Here is a 21,654-nt window from a genome sequence, read left to right as displayed (position 1 = left end):
TCAAACTCAGGCTATTTAAAGATCACTAGGTTAATTTCATAAATATAACTCCTGATGGATACATGCAGTACTGGGTATGTGAAAGGCTTAACAAGGGGAAAAAAATGTATTCATAGGGAAAGAAGTGACCAAAAGGATTTTACTTTAAAAATGTCATTTAAAGGGCCTTCAATCTCTCCAAATCTTGGTATGAAATTGGATGGGAAAGTAGTTCAAGCTACAATAATTCAAAAATCAGGATCCACTCAGATCGATGCATGAAAATGAAAGAAATCATTAAATAGAAATTACAGTTTCAATTGAATTCAGAATGGGCAGCCTAGGAAAATTATAGAGGCCATTTAAAACAAGAAACTTATAAGATCAGGTAGATTATGAGAAAGGAAATCAAGAAATGTAGGTAACCTCAGAGAAAGTTATATGCTGTCCAGAAAACCCCCTAATTATCACCCATGTCACACCAAAACACAATCACTTGCCACACACACACACTCACACTCCCCTCCATGCAAGTGCGTGCTCACGCACTCACCCTCCCACACCCACACACATACACATAACACACACAGTTAAGACAATCCTATTTGCTGTCTTCTTATATACTTTTCTTCCCAAATAAATATAGATTTAGACCTCTTTGTAATTAAAATGAAGAACTAACTTACAAACTTGTAAAATCTTTGATGTTGTTGTAGACTATCTATGATCTCATTTTTTTCAAAAAAGCAAAATTAAACAGAATTATTTCTGTAATAATATTTAAATAGTTGAGTTTCTACTCCATAGTAACAGTAACCATATGAAAAAAAAAATCTCAGTGTGGCTTTGGGAAGTTATTTTACTTCTCCAGTACCAATCCCTTATCAATAAAGTGAGATATTGTGTTTTTCTATCTGAAAGAAGTAGCTGTGTTTAATGCATTAAAGTTGATCAGATGTGCCAAGAACTCTGGAGGAGAGCATGTCTAACTATGAAATATTAATATGTGTTAGACATCTGAGTTTTCATTTTTAATAAAGTTATAGACAAGAAACACCAATCAGGAAGACTACCATTCTATTGCCTGTTGTTTTTGCATGTTGTTTTAGTTATCTTTTGTGACAAATTGAGAAAATGCTTTAAAAATAATCAAGCATGATTTAATTTCTAAATGTCTATTATTTTAGTCATCTAAAAGTGACATTTTCAGTGATTTTTTTCCATTATACATCATGGGAATTGTGAACTCTCTATTATGTATTGATCAAGGATATTATAGTTCTGATAGAATAAAGTACAAATAGTGTGAAGTAAATGTAAAAATATGAGCACAATGGAAGTACATGTACAGTGTAGCATAGCCTGTGCTCCGTGAGAGGTACCTGTTAGTATACATGCTATTTGACCAAAAGCAGTATTAGAATGATTTCTGCTATTTCTTTAACACACGTCAGAGTCCACCAGCACCCAAGCTACAGCCAGACAACACATCAGACTTATTTACTCCATCCAAACTTTTTGTATTAGCTGCAAATATTGAATAATTTGAATATTTCAGATACATGACTGCTTCTTTGATTTCATTCTTTTATAAGAAGAATGAAGAAGAGGAGAAAGAAAAGACACTACTGTATTTGAAAAACATTAAATCTTTGACTGGGCAAGGATGGCCTAAGACTGATTTATCAGTCACCATTTATCATGATGCTTTTATTATCTTTCTCTCACCCAATCAGCATCACTTACATTATCTGTCGGCCCTCATTGGCAGTGGTGCCTATAACTCCCATATTAATATCACCATGTAGAGATTAATGGAAAGATTAATATAATAGAAAGCATAAATAAAGCTGATTTTGATTAATTTACCTGTACTTTATAATCTTCAGTTTCCTTATCTTTAAAAGAGTGATACTATCAATCACAAAATGGTATTGTGGAGATTAGTTGGAAACACATTTCTATAAATAACAAAAAATTTTAAGAAATATTTACCACTGGTATTTCTTAATAAATTTTAAAGATAACAAAGAACTAAACTGTTTGATACTAGGAATATATATTACTCCATAAGCCTTTCAGAGAAATCAAGATAATTTTATATTTCATAAAACAGCAAACTAAATAACATTCTAAATCAGTTATGTGAAATAAGAATTCTTAATGTAATATTATTTGGTAATCTCATGAATAAAATAAAATACCTGGAGACACACTTATATTTAATTTGAGTAAGTCAAATCAAGATAAAGTAGGAAAGAAGTTTATAGTATCCAGTATTTCCTACAACTACAATAATTTCTTTCCGAATCCTAAATCTACCTCTACTCATTCTTCTCTCTATATCAAATCTTTTAATATCAGAAGTACAGACAGCAGCATAACAGGTATAGCAAGCTTAATCGTGGTAAAGGTATAGAAAACCATGGAATGGGGCAGTCACTTTGAGATAACCTAGCAAAGTTGATTTGCAAAAACTGAGGTTCAGAAGCGTAAGGTAATTGATCTGAGGTAAGCACAGGTTATTAATAAAAGATCAGAAACCTTAATCTGGAAATCCTAACTCCTAGTTCCATGGTTTTCCAAACCTAGTATATTAGTTCCACCCACGCTTAATTATAAATATGTATTCAGTTTTTCAACTAAAGAATTTATCATGTATGTTACTGAACACTATCTTCATCAATAAGATTCAAGTAGACATTAAATATTCTGAAGAGCATTAAAAGAGCAACTCACTTATGGGCTCATGTTTAGGTTAATACAGATATAGATGGATATACACACAGAAAAACATCTATGCAAATGTGTGTATACTTGAGTTAGTATTTCCTTGTTCTGTTGCCCAAGAGAAACTCGAAGCAACAAAATCCCACCAGCAATGATCACACTTACTACGCAGATCTTGGTCGTAAATATCAATTTACGTAAATATCAATTTACGTAAATATCAATTTGGATATCCAATATCCAAAAAGGAGAAACACGTTGGAGAAATGACTGATTCTAGCACTGGAGGGCATCGGATATATGAGACGTGACTTAAGCATCTCGTAATATCAAAAAATAAAGAAACACTCAGAAAGAAAAAAAAATAATGGTAGAGTAGGTAAAACAAAACAAAACACGGAAGCCAACTGTAAAAGCTCCCAATGGCCAAGGCTGGATATCATTAGGCAACAAGTTTTTTAAAGGATAATTTAACTATAACTAAAGTATAAGTATTTATTAGTCCAGTGATATAAATAAATGATTAAATAAAATTTTAAAAGTTGAGAAGAATAAACAAATCTCCCATCCTGAAGAATTCCAAATAATTTAAACTGATACTTTCACACTTAAGGAGGACTAGCAAATCTCCCTAGTCCTTCAGTATGGGCTGTATGTAGTGAGCTCCCATATTTTTTTTATAGAATACAGTATGGGATGGAGGGAAGAGAATAACTTTATACTGAATACAAATGGCAAAAATTACTTTGGTTTGATGACCATAAAAAAATCATCGATAATGTCATATAGATAGCATTCACCCTTGATATGATGTTATGAGAATGGCACTTTACCTCCATGATCTTCCTGCCAAAAACCCATAACCTCAATATCATCATAAGAAAATTGCAGACAAATTCTGATTGAAGAGGATTATACAAACTATTTGATAATCCTCAAGTCTGTCATGGTCACCAAATACAAAGAAAGTCTAAGAAACTGTAATAGCCAAGAGGAACCTAGTATGATATGACAGCTAAATATACTAGGATATTCTACTTGGAATATTGAAACAAAAAAAAAAGGAGATCCAAATTTTTAAAAACCTAAAATAATATGTGTAAAACATAGACTTCAGTTAATAAAAATATATCAATATCAGTTTGTTAACTGTGATAAATGTACTATGCCAATATGTTAATAAGGGAAACTAAGTATAGGGGTAATGGGAACTCTCTGTATTATTTTATAATTTTTCTATAAATCTAAATCAATTCTAAAATTAAAAGCTTATTTTTAAAAACAAAAAATAATAGAAATTAACAGTAATTCTGGAAATTCAATGAACACCTCTGTCTGCTAGAAATACATTTATTTTTAATGCCTAATTTAAACAGTATTGTTTAATGCCTGATTACTATGGTTTGAAACTTCGATGCAAATGGTTTGGATTCTGTGGATATTTTATAAATGAGAAAGAAACAATGTAAAGGAGATACGTGATACCCTAATGATAAACCTCTATTCTACAAATTAGCATAAAGTCAATAAGCTGTAAGTATAAGAAGGAAAAAGACTGAGGAGCTTATCTGAAATCATCAAAAATGTTTCCAAGAACAACAACAAAGTTCAGAAATCTCAATTAAAAAAAACCTGAGATCACCACAGTGCAACATGTAGACTACGTCCCTGACTGAAAAAAAAAACAAAAAACCTTTTTATATATTACAGTTCGGTTAACATTACATACTAGAAAGCATATGACAATTACAATCATAAAATGCTATGTTCTGGAGTGCCTGGGTGGCTCAGACAGTTGGAGGTCCAATTTCGGCTCAGGTCATGATCTCATGGTTGGTGGGTTCGAGCCCCAAGTCAGGCTTCAGTTTGCTTCAGTTTCTGTGTCTCCCTCTCTCTGTCCTTCCCCTGCTCATGTTCTGTTCCTCTCTCTTTCTTTCTCTCAAAAAGTAAATAAACATTAAAAAAATTGAAAAGAAAATTCTATGTTCCCATGCTACTTTATTAATTTAGTTGATGACATGGCACTGAATCTTCCCAAATACCAGTCACTTCATTTCCAAATCTACAAAATCAAATTAAATAATGTATATAGAGTACTTTTTAAATAATCAAATCTCCATATATAGACCAAGTATGATCCTGCATTTGCAGGCAATGATAGAGGTAAAAGATCAGCTTAGTAAACACAGAATATTAATCAAAGTACTTAAAGTTGGGCTGGCTTCAGGGTCTGTGAATCAGTTTAAAGCCTCATGGCTAACAATGTTCAGGGATCTAGTAATACAGTTCTACAGATGAAAATGCACATAAGAAATGGCTGAAGTATTTGATACTACTCTGGTAAGTTGCTACCAGATAAAAAACACAAGATCAATAGAGATTAAGTGTTCTTACCTCTGAAACTGTGCCCCTAACACTTATATAATAAAAGGTCCTTCCAATTTCTATCAATTTGTATCAATTGATGTAAAATAAATAATAAATATCTGTAAATTCCTGAACTGTAGGCAGTCCCCACTCGGCAGAGTAGTACAAGACTATAATAATTACTGTGCAATTTATGATCTTAATAATTATTCTGTTAACTTTAAAATTGTCAAAATATTAACATTCCTGTCAGTTATAACTATGTAAGGAAGTTTTAAAAATACAATTAATATTTATTTAATAACCTGCGTTTTACAACATTAGAAACAATGAGATGGAAGTGTTTTATTTCTTTGTTTACATAGCGGTAGTTTAAACGATGTGGTGCTTGCCTTCTAGTCACGTAATTTATGACACAAAGAGAGAAAGAGCATCTTTCATTCATCTCGGAAACTGCAACCTGCTTTTGTAACTGATCAGTGCTAACATTTTATCCTTTGCCCTTTCGGTGACATGAAATGTTTCCAAGTGTTCTTTTAGTGTATTTTCGTGGCCAGTATCACTTGCTTCTTCTCCATCCTTTTCTTCACAACTGCTTTCCTCCTTTGTGTTTCTTAGTTTGCCTTCACTCAGTTTTGTTGGCATTATATCTAGAAGCTCATCAACAGCAGTGCTGACATTCCCACAATCCCCTATTTCTTCTGTAATTCCCCTTACATGGCTTCAAAATTTACTACCAGTGTCCTCACTTTTAATTTCTTGGCTACACTTTCATCATTGTTGGGCAATTCAATAACCCATTTCTGTCAAATATCACAAGGGCTTATCACTAGGGACAAAGATCAGTACAGCTACATGCACAGTATCTGTGCATAAACTGAGTATGTGTGTGGAGGCCAATCTTCAACAGACTTTGAAAGAAGTGACTGTGATTGTACTGATCATGATGCAGATCTATGTGATTTACATAGTGATTTACAGACTGAGGTAGAACAGTCAAGTTTGTACTTCACGTAATTCCTCACAGTTAATATATCCTAGCAAGTGAAATTTGACCTGTGTTGTTGGGAGACTGGCATTACTGAACTAATCCGTCCTAAGTAAAATCTATGTCTATCATAGCCATGCAAAATGGCGACTATCAACAAAGGAATAAGAGATTATAAAATAAGTCCATTTTCAATTAACACTTTTATATATTTGATTTCTTTATGACAGAGTTGTTCTAGTTTCTCAGGGAGTGGCCATATAGTAGAATAGTCATGGGACACCTGAGTGGCTCAGTTGGTTAAATGTCTGACTCTTGGTTTCAGCTCTTGGTCATGAGCCCAGCTTCGTGATATTGAGCCCCACACATCAAGCTCTATATTGAGCATGAAGCCTACCTGGGATTCTCTTTTTTTCTCCCTCGGCCCCTCTCTCCCACTCTCTCTCTCTCTCAAATAAATAAAATTTAAAAATTAAAAAAAGAACAGTCATATGTCTTTTCAATCATTAAAGAGATATTTATTAAGTGATTGGAATAGTCCTTCTGGGAGGAGAACAGAAAGAAAACTAACTAATCTCTGCCCTCAGAGTACTTAACATTGTAGTGAAGGAAATAAGCAGCAAATAGGATAATAAATTCAGAAAACTACGACAATGATACAACAAAGGGAGGAATGGACCTTGGAAGTATACAGTAGGGTCAGTGAAGTGGTTAAAATTGTCAACAGGGCAAGCACGGAAGATTTCACTGAGAATCTAATTTTGGAGTGAAGATCTAAAGGAAATGAAGGGATTTCATTGAACATCATTCTGATCATGAATGACCTTCATTCATCATGAACATCATGAACATGATATTCAACATCATGAATGATCTTCATTCATGAGTGGGGCTTATGTATATCTTATAGAGGAGCATTCCCTGCAGAAGGAATAGCAAATGTAAGGGCTAGGAGTTGAGGGTTGTCCTGTTATGCTAGAATAGAAAGGAAATCAATGTGGCTGAGTCAATAAGAGCAAAAAAAGGAGTAATGAAGGACGCGAGGTAGGAGAGCCCGATTATACAGACTCTCAGATATATTTGCAGCTTGGTTTTACTCTAAAATTACAAGTCATGGCAAAGTTTGCACAGAAGAGTGGCATGAACTAACGCATTTTACAGTATCACTGGCTTGTTTCTTAAAAACAGACTGAAGGGGGGTCAGGGCAGAAGAAAGGTAGTTCAGATTCTGTTATAATAATTCAGGAAAGACATTGTGGGACTTTTGACTAGTGTGGGGGTCTTGGCGTGATGGTAAATAGTTGAATTCTGCATCTATTTCAAAATTAGGCACACACTACTCTAGTTTTTCAGTTTCAGAGATGTTTGAACAATCCTCTAGAGTTGGTTGAAAGAAAATTTGAGATATTAATTCCCTGAAAGGAGGAACTCAAACACTAACTTTCTGTAAAGAAATATATCATCAACGATGAGAGCTCTTTCGCAACATAGTATGCAAACACTTTCTCTCACAAAGGAAAAAAATGAAATTTGAAGATAAAGTTGGAACAAGAGGAAAGAACATAACATACCTGACTGGAACTTTTGAAGGTTAATTTTAGGGGTTCCTTTACCTTTCGATGGGTTGTCACTTTTAGTTCCAAAAAACATTGGAAGGCAGGAAAAGGATTCCAAGACATGGAAAAAGAGGGAGAAGGACAGCCTCCAGGGAACACTAATCTACAGTCCAGAGTGAACTGCAAAGTCTAAAGGCCTCAGGGGGTTTCCTTTGAAACAACTTTTTGCCCAAAAACTCGAAGACAAGCAGCCTAATGCAACAGCAGAAGTTTGTGCTTTTGGAGTCTCTTTGTAGGGACATATTTATATACATGAATTTGTACCTCCATCTCTCAACTAATTCCAGTAGCCAGTGTGAAACCTCTTCAATTTTTGAGTATTTGCCTTTTCAACATGGAGTAGAGAAGGTAACTGTTTTCCAATTGTTCATGTGTGAGGTATTTTGCACGTGAATTTGCACATAAATCTTTAGGATATTTTTAGAAATGTATATTTAACAAATAGAAAATATGATAAGTTACATATGATATCTTTGTTTAGCCAAATCATTTTACTAACTACTGTACTATGAGTGCTATGAGTACTTTATTTTCTCTTCCTGCTACTTCCTCTCTTAATACATTTTACAGCTACTGATGCATATTGTTCATTTTAACACATTCTGCTTTCTGAAGTAAACAAATGAATACTGATCTTTGTCAACCCCAGGTGACTCATCTTTTGTAATTTGTCATGTCAGATTTTATCAGCCACTTCATACTGGCTTACTGGAAAAGCACAACAAAATCCAATTGATTCAACACCAAACAATTTATCATAACATGACACTTTTTAAATGATGAAGTTCCAGGATAGACAGAAAAAAGGTATTGCAATATTGAAAAACTCATGAGAAAAAAGAAAATAAAAACTTTCTTTTGGTTTTTCAATGTTTATAAGCATACTGCTAGATACTCTGATCATTTTAAAAAGAAATTCAACATTAAGAGAAATATTCTTCACACACACACACATATACACACACATAGATATATATCTGTATATATAAATCTATATATATATATATAGCTGTGTGTATATATAAATATATCTACATACATATGAAATTCATTTCCTGCAGCTTTAAAAGTTGGCTAGCTAGCTTAGTAGGAGACTAATGCACTGACTATAGCACATTCCAATGTTTACCCATCAAGTTTACCTTGGTTTTCCAAAGATTCAATTCCAGCCATTTAGCACCTGCTAATTATGAGATACAACTTCGAAGTTCTGAATAAAATTTCACAGAGCTTCCAAGACCAGCACATCATCAAGAAAAGTAGCTAGATTCATTATTCAAGAATCTGTGATTGCAATGTCAAATGAAGCATTATTTTGACTGGTGTTCACTGCATCACGCTTCTCACTTGGCAGTGTGCCAGCAGAGAGACTTAAAAAAAAAAGCTTCCAATGAGATTTCTGTAAATCCCACATGTCAATTACGCTACATATTATATACGGGAATAAAGTGAACAATCCTGATATACATTTAAAAAGACACCATTCACTGTATAGACAACTTCTTTGAAAAGCTGCCTCCCTAATTTACAAATATTTAACCATAACCAAGATAATTATTCACATTTACTATTATGATTAAAGTGGGATTAAGTATGAAACTTACAACCTACAGTAATTGGGTAAAGTTAAATTTCATGCATACACATTATAGGCACTAACAATGGCACTGTGCTAAATCTGTGATTTCACTTTATTTTTATATCTATTCCAGAAATATATTTAAATCTTTATTTTAATGATGAGAAAGCCATTGCTCTGATGATGGGGAGTCAAACACACAAAAACTAACGCAAGATGTATGAGGACAAACAACTGAAAAATTAAGTATAATTAAGTATAATGAATGTTAATAATGGGGAGGGGTGAAAATGGACAGTAAGGGGGAAGTAATCAACTTTAGATCAAGAATTCCAAGTATAAGGAATAGTACAGACAGGATGATATCAGAGCTGGAAGTGACCACTTAAAAAGAGAAGAGGAGAACAAGAAGTGAAAGAGGAGAAGAGTGGGAAAGATCTCAGCAAATGCCAACCACTAGAAAAGCAAAAGCATATGCAAGTGGTAAGTGTTTAGTATGTTGGAAAATGAACCTAATGGTGGAAGAAAAGTGAATGTCAAGAGAAAGACATTGCCAAAATGTGGAAGAATTTGTATGCTATGATAAGGAGTATAGATTTTATGCTCAGGGCAACTGTTAGATACTGAAGCATTATAATCACAATACTCTCAGATTTTAGAAGATCACTCTCTCTCTCTAAATGGGAAAAGATTGGAAGATGGCAGCTCTGAATTCACAGAAACCAAATACAATTTAAAATATTTTACCTCAAATGGGAGGGTTAATAAAAGCACCCAAAGAAGAAAACATGTGGAGGAAGCAGAGACATAGGGCAGTGGTTTTCAAACATGAACAAGTGTCAGAACCATCAGAAAGGCTTGGCATCACAGGCACTGCTGGGTTTACTCCCAAGGTTTCTAATCCAGAAGATATAGAATGGGGTCAAAGAATTTGCATTTCTAAATTCCCAAGTGTGGCCAGTGCTTCTGGTTAAGGGCTCCCTTTGAGAACCACAGGTCAAAAGAAGGAAACTGGGAAGAGAGCCAAAGAAGTCAGTGCAGTCACACACCCGTCTTCCTCACACTACTGTTGAATGAAGGGAAATGAGCTCTCTAAGGAATGAGTTTGAAATGAATCCAAATTATTCTAATCCCATCAGGACTCAGCATTTTGTCTTTCTGGAGACCACATTTATATAGTATCTAATCACACTCTCACAAGACTAGGCCAAGATAAAGCTTTAGAAAGAGATTTGTCTCTGGAATTTGCTTTTGGTTTGTCTATAGATCACACGTGCACAAAATTGGATTAATTCTTATTCTTGTTTCATGGAACAAGCATTGATCAATGTATGGTCTACTTTTATTCATTGTTAATTAACTTAAATAATGAAATAAGCACCTATTAATCAAATATTGAGACAAAAAAGATAGGATATTGACATAAACATACATTAAAGTACCTGAGGGGTACAGAGGTGGTTTAGTCAGTTAAGTGGCAGAGTTCAGTTCAGGTCACGGTCTCATGATTCATGGGTTCGAGCCCTGCACTGGGCTCTGTGTTGACAGGTCAGAGCCTGGAGTCTGCTTTGCATTCTGTGTCTCCCTCTCTCTCTTCTTGTCCCCTGCTCACAGTCTCCCTCTGTCTCTCAAAAACTGAATAAAATTGCTTAAAAATATATATAAATAAAGTATCTGGTAGGGGTGCCTGGGTGGCTCAGTCAGTTAAATATCTAACCTGACCTGAGCCGAAGTCAGACGCTTAACTGACCTGAGGCACCAAGGTGCCTCAAACATAAAATTGTATCCCATGGTGATCTTGATTTTCTCTTATCCTTCTTGATTATTAATGATTTTGAACATCTCTTTATGTTTTCATATAATTCTCAAATATGTAGCTTTTTAAATATCTGGAAATGAAAGTTTGCTTGGTAAAGCACACCACCAAGTCATTATTTAAACACACACACACACACACACACACACACACGTAAAACAAATATCTCTAGGTTAATAAGGGAAATTTGTTAGCCTTGTAAACAAATACCTATAAAACCAAACAAATAAAGAAGAAAAACTTGAGCTGTTTCCTAAATGCAGAAACTTTATAACCTTTCTCTTTAAAATCAGGAATAGGAGAAATTGCAACTACACTGTTGAGAATTTAGCTAAACTGTTCCAAAATATTGTATCACCAAGGGGCCTTCAGGGACTTCTGCTACTAGTTCCTGTCTAAAATACCAACCCACATAGTCACAAGTTAATTTAACTTTCTTATATGACTCCTTCAAAGGCCCTTTTTTTAAAAAGTTCATTTATTTATTTTTAGAGAGAGCACAAGCAGAGGATGGGCAGAAAGACAGAGGGAGAGAATCCCAAGCAAGTTCCATGCTTTCAGCGAGGAACCAGACACAGGGATCCATCCTTTGCAGCCTGACATCAGGACCTGATTTTCCAGCCCCCACTGCACAGACACTGCGCGCGTGTGCGCGCCCACGCGCGCGCACACACACACACACACACACACAGATAAAATTCAAAGGGATACCTTTTATAAAAATAAACATAATTTTAAAAATATGTTTTAATTTAAAAAAAAAAAAACATTTAACAGGGGTACCTAGTTGGTTCAGTTGGTTAAGTGTCACATTTCCGCTCCAGTCATGGTCTCATGTTTCGTTAGTTTGAGCCCTGCATCAGGCTCCCTGCTTCCTGTGCAGAACCCACTACTTCTGATCCTTTGTTCCCCTCTTCCTGCCCTTTCCCTGCTCACATTCTCTCTCTCCAAAAAAAAAAAAAAAAATTAATAAGAGTGTTTCAGGAACTGTAAGTTTTATAGTCCAGAAAAGAGAAAAACACCATTACTGAGAAATGCTGTGGAGAAAGAAAAATAAACTAGATAGCAAGGATTCACAAAGGTAATTAACATTAATTAGTTGATGAGTCATATTTTATATATTCTTTGACAAATCCTAACTTTTCTAGACTATATAAAATCATCATGTAATTAAATTTTTTTAAATTAAAGGAACAAGACACAACTGAGATAACGTTATCCTATAGAGATTATAACGTTTCCTTGATATTGCCATAAGTGTGTGCAGGGAACATTAACAGTATTTCTAAAAATGGGAATAAGGATAGCAAATAATGCAGTTTGTTGGGCATCTTTAATGCTTGAGCAAAGACATGTAAGTAATATGTGTTAAATTTTTGAGTAAGAAGGATAAGTAGAAAATCTATTTAAAAAAAACCACATGCTATTACATTTTCAACATATGCTATACGTTTATAGGGCACAGAAGTGATTAGTTAACTCAGTGTTTTAATCAAGAAAATCCCCTTGATGGGTATGGCAGAATGGGTGTCTGGTTCAGAGTAGGAAGCAGAATTACATTATTTTAAAATAACAGTGGTAATTTTAATCAAGATTTTTGCCTAAATTTGTGAGCTAAGTGAATAACTGATTACATAATAATCAAAAAAGTAATCCTGTTAGATGATTTTCATATGTCTAAAAATAATCACTTAAGTTTTCTCTCCAATTGGATTCATATATATTAATAAAAAGGGGACAGGTGTTTTCTTTAAAAACTAATTCTTATCAATAGAATATAGTAATGCAAATGTAGCTGCGATTACATAATTGATCTGAAAAGAATAGTCTAAATTTAAGAATTCTTTAATTCTTGGGGTGCCTGGGTGGCTCAGTCGGTTGAGTGTCTGGCTTCAGCTCAGGTCGTGATCTTGGGGTTTGTGGGTTCGGGCCCCGCGTCGGGCTCTGTGCTGACAGCTCAGAGCCTGGAGCCGGCTTAGGATTCTGTGTCTCCCTCTCTCTCTGCCCCTCCCTTGCTTATGCTCTGTGTCTCTCCTTCTCAAAAATAAACTATAAAAAAAATTAAAACAAAGAATTCTTTAATTCTTAAAGGCATGCAAATGGTTCCATATTATTTTAACATTCAACTAGTCAGGTATTGTTTAGCATTGCTTCTGTTCCTATAATTAAACATTTATTGGGAATCCACTATATTCCAACCACTGTTCTGGGTCTTGAACAAATGGTACTGAGCCAATCATAGAAGACTTTCTTTCCTCCTGGAATGTAATTCTAGTGAAGGAAAAGATATAATAGTTATAATATATTAATAGTTAATATATAATAATAATGTGATAAATGTAAAAGGACTAAAGAGAAAAATGGCATGGAAGAAGTATGCTCACTCAGTAAGCAAGGGCTGTGGAATTTCGCCAGGGTCCAGGGAGGTACACTGGGACTGGTGTATACACATCCCAGATGCTCTACTTCTGCAGGACCTACCAAACCCTGGACTTTGTCCCTTTGTCCCAAGTCTTAGCTGCAGTGGCCATAAGGCTGGTTTGCCCAGATCCTGCTGGACCTTATAGTCATAAAAGATTCAGATATTCCCAGTATTGCCTTATTTTTTTTTAATACCACTGATTATTCTTAGACTTCCCTCAGAATTAAAGAACTTCAGCATGGCTCTCATGTGCAGCAGAGACAGCCTCAACAACTCTAGCACCTGGTTCAAGTTCACCAGTGAAGGTCTGCCTTTACCAGTGACTGCCTGGAAAAACTGTATCACAGGCTGTAAGTGTTTGGGAATTTACACCTTATTTATTTTTGAACCAGTGACAAAACTGTACAAATATATAGACGACACATTGCTTAACTACATTAATTCAGGTCAATGAGGGGGCATATGTGGATGGTGTTACTTATATATTTTTAAAATTTATTTATTCTGAGAAAGAAGGAAAGTGGGGAAAGGGTAAAGAGAGAGGGAGGGAGAGAGAGAGAATCCCAAGCAGACTCCACACCATAAGCATAGAGTCCAATGTGGGGCTCCAACCCACAAACCACGAGGTCATGACCTGAGCTGAAACCAAGAGTTGAACACTTAGCCAACTGAGCTACATTTGTACCCCTGGAATTTTTATATTTTTTTTCTCTGACCACTAGATTTCATTTCCTTCCAAAAGCCAACAAAAAAATAAATGTCAAGAAGGTACATGTAACATTTAAAAAATTAAGTCAGGAATTTCTCACTCGGAGAAGATCTTAGATTACTTCTGTTTGTTACACAGTATTTAGTTCCACTATATCTGTGTATAATATGTGTGTAAAATCATGGAGGGAAAACATGCTAAGGTCATGTGTCCTACAATCTAATGTTTGATTATGAAATATTTTTGCTGCTGAATCAAAAATCATATAAACTAGTGTTAGATATACAGAGATCAATCTTTGCTTAAAATAAGTTATTTTTTGTGATATTTTCATTAATCTTAATGCAAATTTAAGAATTTTTATTTGGCTATGACACTTAAATTTTAATAGAGATGCAGAAATTGTAAAACTTGTGATTCTAATCTTCCCAATGACCCCATTTTCTTTCTCGTTGATCCATATCATCTAATTTTAATTTCTCATTGCATAAATTCTTCATGTCCTGATAGACACTTTTTTGTTTTCTTTTGATCCAGATTAAGTACTCCTGCTTTTACTTTTGAAAGCCATTTATAAAGTATAGCTGTTGTAGATAATGCCACAAATAGACTATTTCTTTTAGTCTTTAGTAATATTTCTTGACACTTAAAAAAATTCTTGTCAGCAAAAATATTGAAGATAATTTCCTCCATATTTCTGTAGAAATGCACAAAATAAACCTTTGATCTAAAATGACATTTATTAACCCGAATGTGCGATTAACTATAGCATTCATCCCAAATAATATTTTATACTCATCTAGAACCTTTCATCTCAGACTCTGAAAAAATATAAATACATTAATTCTGTAATCCTCATAAAGTTCTTATAGAGAGAGGTAATTATTTTTATCACTCCTTTTATGATGAAGAAGCCAAGGCATTGAGATTACTCCCAAGTCATACTGAAAATCAAACCTGGCTATAAAAATGAGACTTGGGTTTGAATTTCTAGCTTTCTATTACAAAGTTACAGTTCTTGTCCTCAACAGTTTGTCAATTTTTGTCAAAATATTTTTTTTTCTGAAAGGTAGTAGAACATATGAGAACATTTCTTCTCCAGTAAATCAACCAAAAATAATTGTCACTTCTAAATATTAAGATTTTCCAATATATGGACCCTTGAATAGTTATACTAAAGAAACTCATTGAATATTTACTTACTCAACAACTAGGAAAAGAAGTGTGAAAGTTTGTAGGAAGGCAGGATCTTAGGATGTGTGGCAATTAACCATGTAAGATCAACTTTCACTAGGGACATAATGTTTTATTAAACTATTCAGACTAGCCAAAAAGGGACAGAGATAAAATGCCTAAAACTTGCAGTGTGTGCTAATCAAATTGCTGTGAAGACCCTCCGTACTGATGTATGTGATTGAAAGTTATAGCTGCAGCAAAGACAGTGCTCCCCTTACAATTGCAGTCACAAATTTATCTAAACATTTTTAGGATTACACTTCCTCAACAGAGGATCCAAGAAGCCATGTCTCATCTCACAGCCTATGTCAAATCCAATATGCTTTTACTGCATCATGTCCTTTTCACAGTAGTTAGCAAGCTGTGCCTCTCTATTTGTTTACAGCATTGTGTAATTATCTGTCTCCCTTACTGGACACTAAGCTTCCTGAGGATGGGGTAGTATCTGTTTGCCACACTTTCCCGCTACATTGAAAAACATCTTTCACATATGAAGTGGGAAAGTATCATTAAAAAAAAAAAAAAAAAAAAAAGCATTTTAATTTGACTAGGATATCTGGGCAAAATATGCTTCAGTCAAAGATATGTTTTTCCATCATGTAAAATGTCATAGAGTTATGGTAAGATACTCTTCCCCAGTTACCCATATAACAGAATGTGGTAGAACTGTAACAACACTTCAATCATTTTGTAGCCTTACAACAACTTTTAGAAAATAAACCAAACACTCTTATCTGAAACAATATTTCATTTATGTAACTTGCTCTGAGGTTATCGTGCCACTATTGATATAAAATAGTGATTTTTTCACTGATGAGTGAGGCAATTTAGTGGATCCCTTGAATAAAGCCCAAGTATATTGGATCAAAAAGTTTTTACCATCAAACCTTTTCTTGCATCCTTTTGTAAGTTGCGTTTAAATCTTTAGTGCCTACTCTTAGGTAGGGGTAAGGGGAATCGATTCCCAGAATGATGTAAAATAGACCAACTGAGTACAACTTTCAGAATTGCTCAGAATTTGTCAGACTCTAGAATCTTTATTTCAATAAACATCTTTTTGGGAATAAACTGAATTTTAAGAGAGACAAGAGTATTCTGTACTATTACCTAAATTAAAATATCCTGTGTTTCATTAACTTGCTTAAAATAAAAACATTTTAAAAAGCTGGGTGGAAAAACAATAAAAAGTAATAATAACTGCCCCAAGTAGTAACGTGCTGTGCAAGAAAATTTTATTTTTTAATTTTTTAAATGTTTATTTATTTGAGACAGAGAGAAACAGAGCATAAGTGGAGAGACACAGAGTCTAAAGCAGGCTCCAGGCTCTGAGCTGTCAGCACAGAGCCTGACATGGGGCTCAAACACATGAACCCTGAGATGATGACCTGAGCCGAAGTGGGATGCTTAACCAACTGAGCCACCCAGGAGCCCCAACAAAATTTTAAACACAGTGAACATGGCATGAATTATAACTGTAACTTGGAAACAAGCAATTTGTTGCTTGCTAAGAACATTTTCTTGAATGTCTGCCCCTCTATGTGCATATGTGTGCCAATGAGTGTACATCAAGAGCATTGCACACATCAACAAAGGCAAAGTAAAATTAGTACATCAATTAATTAATATTGCCCCTATGAATTGCAAGTAGCCCTAGCCTGGGTGAGGACGGAAACCCAAGTTTGTGGAGTCTGAGTCTGGTATTCTCACTGCAATGAGGATAGAAGGCTGTGCTGTAAAATACAGGATTGGACTCACACACGTGTGGTTGTATAATCTCTCCCAGCACCTCGCTTGGTTTTTAATCTCTGCATTTGAGGTATGAATGCCTTTTTTTTTAATGTGAGATATAACTTGCTGAAATGACTTAAATTTAAATGCAAATATTAAACATCTCAATACTAACTCATAATGGCATTTATGTGTTTAGTTAAATAGTGTGAGTTTGTGTGTACGCTTTAGCGCTCATGCTAATTTCAAATACATTCAATTTCACGGGCTCATCAACAGAATATCTTTTGCTTAATATAGAGTGATTTGAAACAGAAATCTTCTCAATATATTTTAGATATTATAATGAGCGCTGTTGATAAAGCCATATGAAATCAAACATGTTTATAACTAGATATCACCTTTTCTGATTTTTCTGTCAGTTTAAAATATTGTGAGTGAGTCCATTTATATATTTAATCAGAGTAAGTGCATAAGGGAGAAAATCTTCACAAAATATCCTGTCAGTAAAATTAGTAAAACCTGGAAAGCAATTTCCATTTTAGTATGTGGATTGGGAGATAAGATGCAATATCAGTTCATTTTCACTATGGTAAAAGAAAGTGTAATTTTCAGTTCTCTTCTAACTTCTATTATCCACATGGGAGCTGTTATTATCTACATAATGTAGTGAGGCATTCGCAATTAGGCTTACTGTTCAGATTAGTCTCCCTTGGTTTCAAGTTACTTTCACTTGAAACGATAAAATTAAATTAGCAGTTTTACCCAGGTCAGTGTGAAGTTTCTCCCGATGGGTTTTCAAGCTATTGTTGCTCTCTTATACTTTTCATAACACTGGATGTATTTGGAATGCACATATTCTTTTCCATTTGCACAAATTTTTAATAAAAGAGGGCAATATATAATTTTGTTTAAGTCAATTTCTTCCATTTAGCTATGGTACAAAAGTTTATAACTGTAGTTGAATGCCTTGCTTTGGAGATAGTTGTATCCTTCTCTTTCGGTGTTTCAAGCTATAGGATGAGGTTTCTATTAAATATTAAAGTATATTAATAGGAGGAAATAATACAGAATCTTAAATGTAGAACAAATTGCATTTGCTTTTTGAAACAGGAGACAGATTGACTCTGAAGTTATGGCTACGAAAGAACTACTTACTTTGTTGCTTTCATTTTCTCTTTCTTTATAATATGTTATTTCCTTTCTTTCTTTCTGATGTACATTTATTAATATAATCAGAGGATTGTTTTCGTTTGTTTTGTTTTTTGTTTATGTTGGTCTTTTCAGAGTGTAGGAAGAAACTTTTTGAAAAAGGAAAATAGAGCAGACATGTAAATAGTATTTGCACTTTTCAGAGTGTACAGAGAGAAACTTTTTGAAAAAGGAAAATAGAGCAGACACGTAAATAGCATTTGCACTTAAATTACACTGCATTTAACTGATGAAAGGGAAAACAAAGTGTGGACCTGACAAAAATATTGAACATGTTCAACAATAGAGGTAGCTATATTTTTGTCTGCTTATTTAAAACACAAAATAAATTTGCATCCTAGGCTCTTCCCTTACGGAATTCTCTTTAGATCCTCAATTAGCCCAGTCCCTTCAATCTTCCATCTATTTGGGAATTCATTGCCTCATTCATTGCTTGACTGGCTTTTACTCTTCCTTCAAGCCACAGTTTGTCACCTCTGTGAACACTTCTCTAACATTGACTGACTAACATGATGGGTGCACGTCTTTTGGAATCCTGCAGCATCATGCTCTTACCCCTGTGTAGTAACTGCATATTGTTGAGCTCATCTCTAATGCATGAATTGACTCACTCATTTCTATTTCCCCAGAGTTTTACACTCATTTTTAATAGAGTACAAAATGAATTAATTGTTTGTTTAAAGAATGACTAACTGAATAAATGAATGAATAATTTAATGATAGGTTAGATATTTCTTTTTTTTTTAGAGAAGTAGGAAAAAACTGGCAACCACAAATAAGCTAAATGTGAAAGACTCTTTAGGGTGTCAGAAATTATCCAAATTATTTTCCATCTTTCCTTATAATATACATAGTTTTCTGACTCAGAGATTACATCTGGCTGTGTGTGTATGTGTGCGTGTGTGTGTGTGTTTGAGAGAGAGACAGAGGCAGAGACAGCTGTGGATGCCTTTAGGCAAGGCATCCCACCTCAAGTTTACATTCTCTGTAATTCCCTATTACATCATACCTGACCATCTGACCACCTCATACATTATGGTACCTGATTATTCCCAAATGTAAGAATTTGAATTTGGAATCCTTGTTCTTACTATATTTTGGGAATTACGATGCTCCAATAACAATGAAATATTAAACAAGAAATATTAATTTGGTGATTCTTCTTTACTAAAAAAATGACCACTATATTGATTTGAAAATTCTAATCTTCTGACACATTTCTTTTTTTTTTTTAACTTAGAGACTACATTTCAATATAAACTTCTCAGACAAAAACAAAATGAAATAAAACCCCAAACACAGACACATAGGTACACAATATCTATCCAGAATTCTTAAAACCAAAACTTTCTAACGATCCAATGTTATTTCATAAGTGACCTAACAGCTGACTAGAATTCATGTAAAGTAACTTCTGTTATTTACTTATTCCACTTAATGTGATTATTTGTACATTTTGATGCAGAAATATTAATGCCACTTACTTTGAGGTGTTCTCTGTATTTGAAATGTGTTTCAAAATTTTCCTCAATTAAGCATGAAAGTAATCTGAATTCCAAAACTCATCTGGTCCTAAGGATTTTAACTGAGATGATAAAGAACCATATAAAATAAATATAAAATAACTTCAAATCTAAATATAGCTAGACTATGAATTTAAAAAAAGAAGAAATAAGGAATAAAAGGAACACCTCCTATAGCTGGAAGAGAAGGGATGCTTTATTTAGTAATGTTACACAGGCATTTGAAATATTCTCCCTTGGGAAAGCTATTTTTAACTTGAATCCAGGAATGAGCATGACTAATGTATCTGGTTACTATAATTTGTTTCCAGAATAAAAATTCCCATCAGCCATTATTTTAAACAACCTTTTGTCAGTTTGTGTTGGACAAACATTAGCCTCTAGACTTTCATTTTGGTCATGTCTTAGAAATATAATAATATTAAAGTTAAAGAAAACTATAATGAATCTACCTTAATTCCAGAGTTTTAGCATTTATTTTCCTCTCCATACATGCTAACTACTTCATATATTGTGGTCTTTGATATTAACTAGGTACTAGCTACAATTATGAAAGATGGAGATTTAATATTATAAATAAACCATATTCTTGTTTTAAAGTTTTAAATGTTTGTTTATTTTTGAGAGAGAGAGACAGAGTGTGAGCAGGGGAGGGGCAGAGAGAGAAGAAGACACAGAATCTGAAGCAGGCTCTGGGCTTAGAGTTGTCAGCACAAAACCCGCTCAGAGGCTCGAACCCATGAACTATGAAATCATGAACTGAGATGAAATGAGATGCTCAACCACCTGAACCACCCAGGTACCCCAAAAGCATATTCTGTAAAAAGTGGACACTCCTGACAAACAGTGACACCTTACCTAATGGACCTTGCTGGTAATAGCTGCTTTTTAGGGAAGGTGGTGAGGTTGCCCATGACATGTGAAATCCTCCGTACCCTTTTTCTCTTTTCATACTCTGGTTGAAGGTGTTGCTGTAGCTTTCCAAAATTGTACAAATGGAAAAATTAAGATTTTCAAAAAAACCCAAATCTAATATAAAAAATTTTGGGGCGCCTGGGTGNTAGGAGGTAATCTTATTATTATTTATTATTATTTATATATGTATTATTATTTATATTATTAATATAAAGGTAACTCTATATTGATCTGAATCCTATCAGCTTAAATTCATAGACATGTGATTGCTTTTTAAAAGGACTTTCTGCAAAACTTGATGCTAGTTTGGAAGACCTATCACAGTATCTAGACTGTATAGGAAAAACCTCATGTAATTTAAATTCAGAACTAAGAGATACATGCATATGCAAAACTTCCCCAGTTGTACTGAATAACAATTTTAAAGGTCAGGAAAAAAAGGTCTAATCACTAAGAAATTATTAATTTTCTATAAAAACAGCATAATCTATCTTACTGTATTACTGGCGAAAATAGTTTTCTGCAAATGACTGACATAAAGTGTGTTTTACAGTCCATAACATATGCAGTATCATAATACTGCTATACATGACGGGGTTGAAAATGTAAAAGAGGCTCATTACAAAAATAAGTTTTTTGAGAATACTAAATACATTACAGCTTTTAAACGTACACTTAAAAAAGTACACATTAAAAAGAAAATATGATGCATTTATATACAGCTCCCATCAACAGCAACAACAAAAAAAGCAAAAAACAGATCCATCAACATTTAGACTAATTGAAGCCGAGCAGGGCTTCTTACACAGTGAATGAAGTATCCAGTCAAATGAA

The 21,654-nt window shown here is 34.1% G+C and overlaps 1 long non-coding RNA gene across 1 annotated transcript in view; it reads right to left on the bottom strand.

Annotated features, from left to right (window-relative positions):
* LOC144238856 (uncharacterized) overlaps positions 1 to 21,654 on the bottom strand; it is a 119,757-nt gene that overhangs the window by 81,121 nt on the left and 16,982 nt on the right. The window lies entirely within an intron of this gene.

Source organism: Crocuta crocuta, unplaced genomic scaffold, assembly GCF_008692635.1.
Source record: "Crocuta crocuta isolate KB4526 unplaced genomic scaffold, BGI_CrCroc_1.0 scaffold309, whole genome shotgun sequence".
NCBI lineage: Eukaryota > Metazoa > Chordata > Mammalia > Carnivora > Hyaenidae > Crocuta > Crocuta crocuta.
The sequence above is the reverse complement of the archived record's forward strand: the minus strand, read 5'-3'. Positions and strand labels throughout refer to the sequence as shown.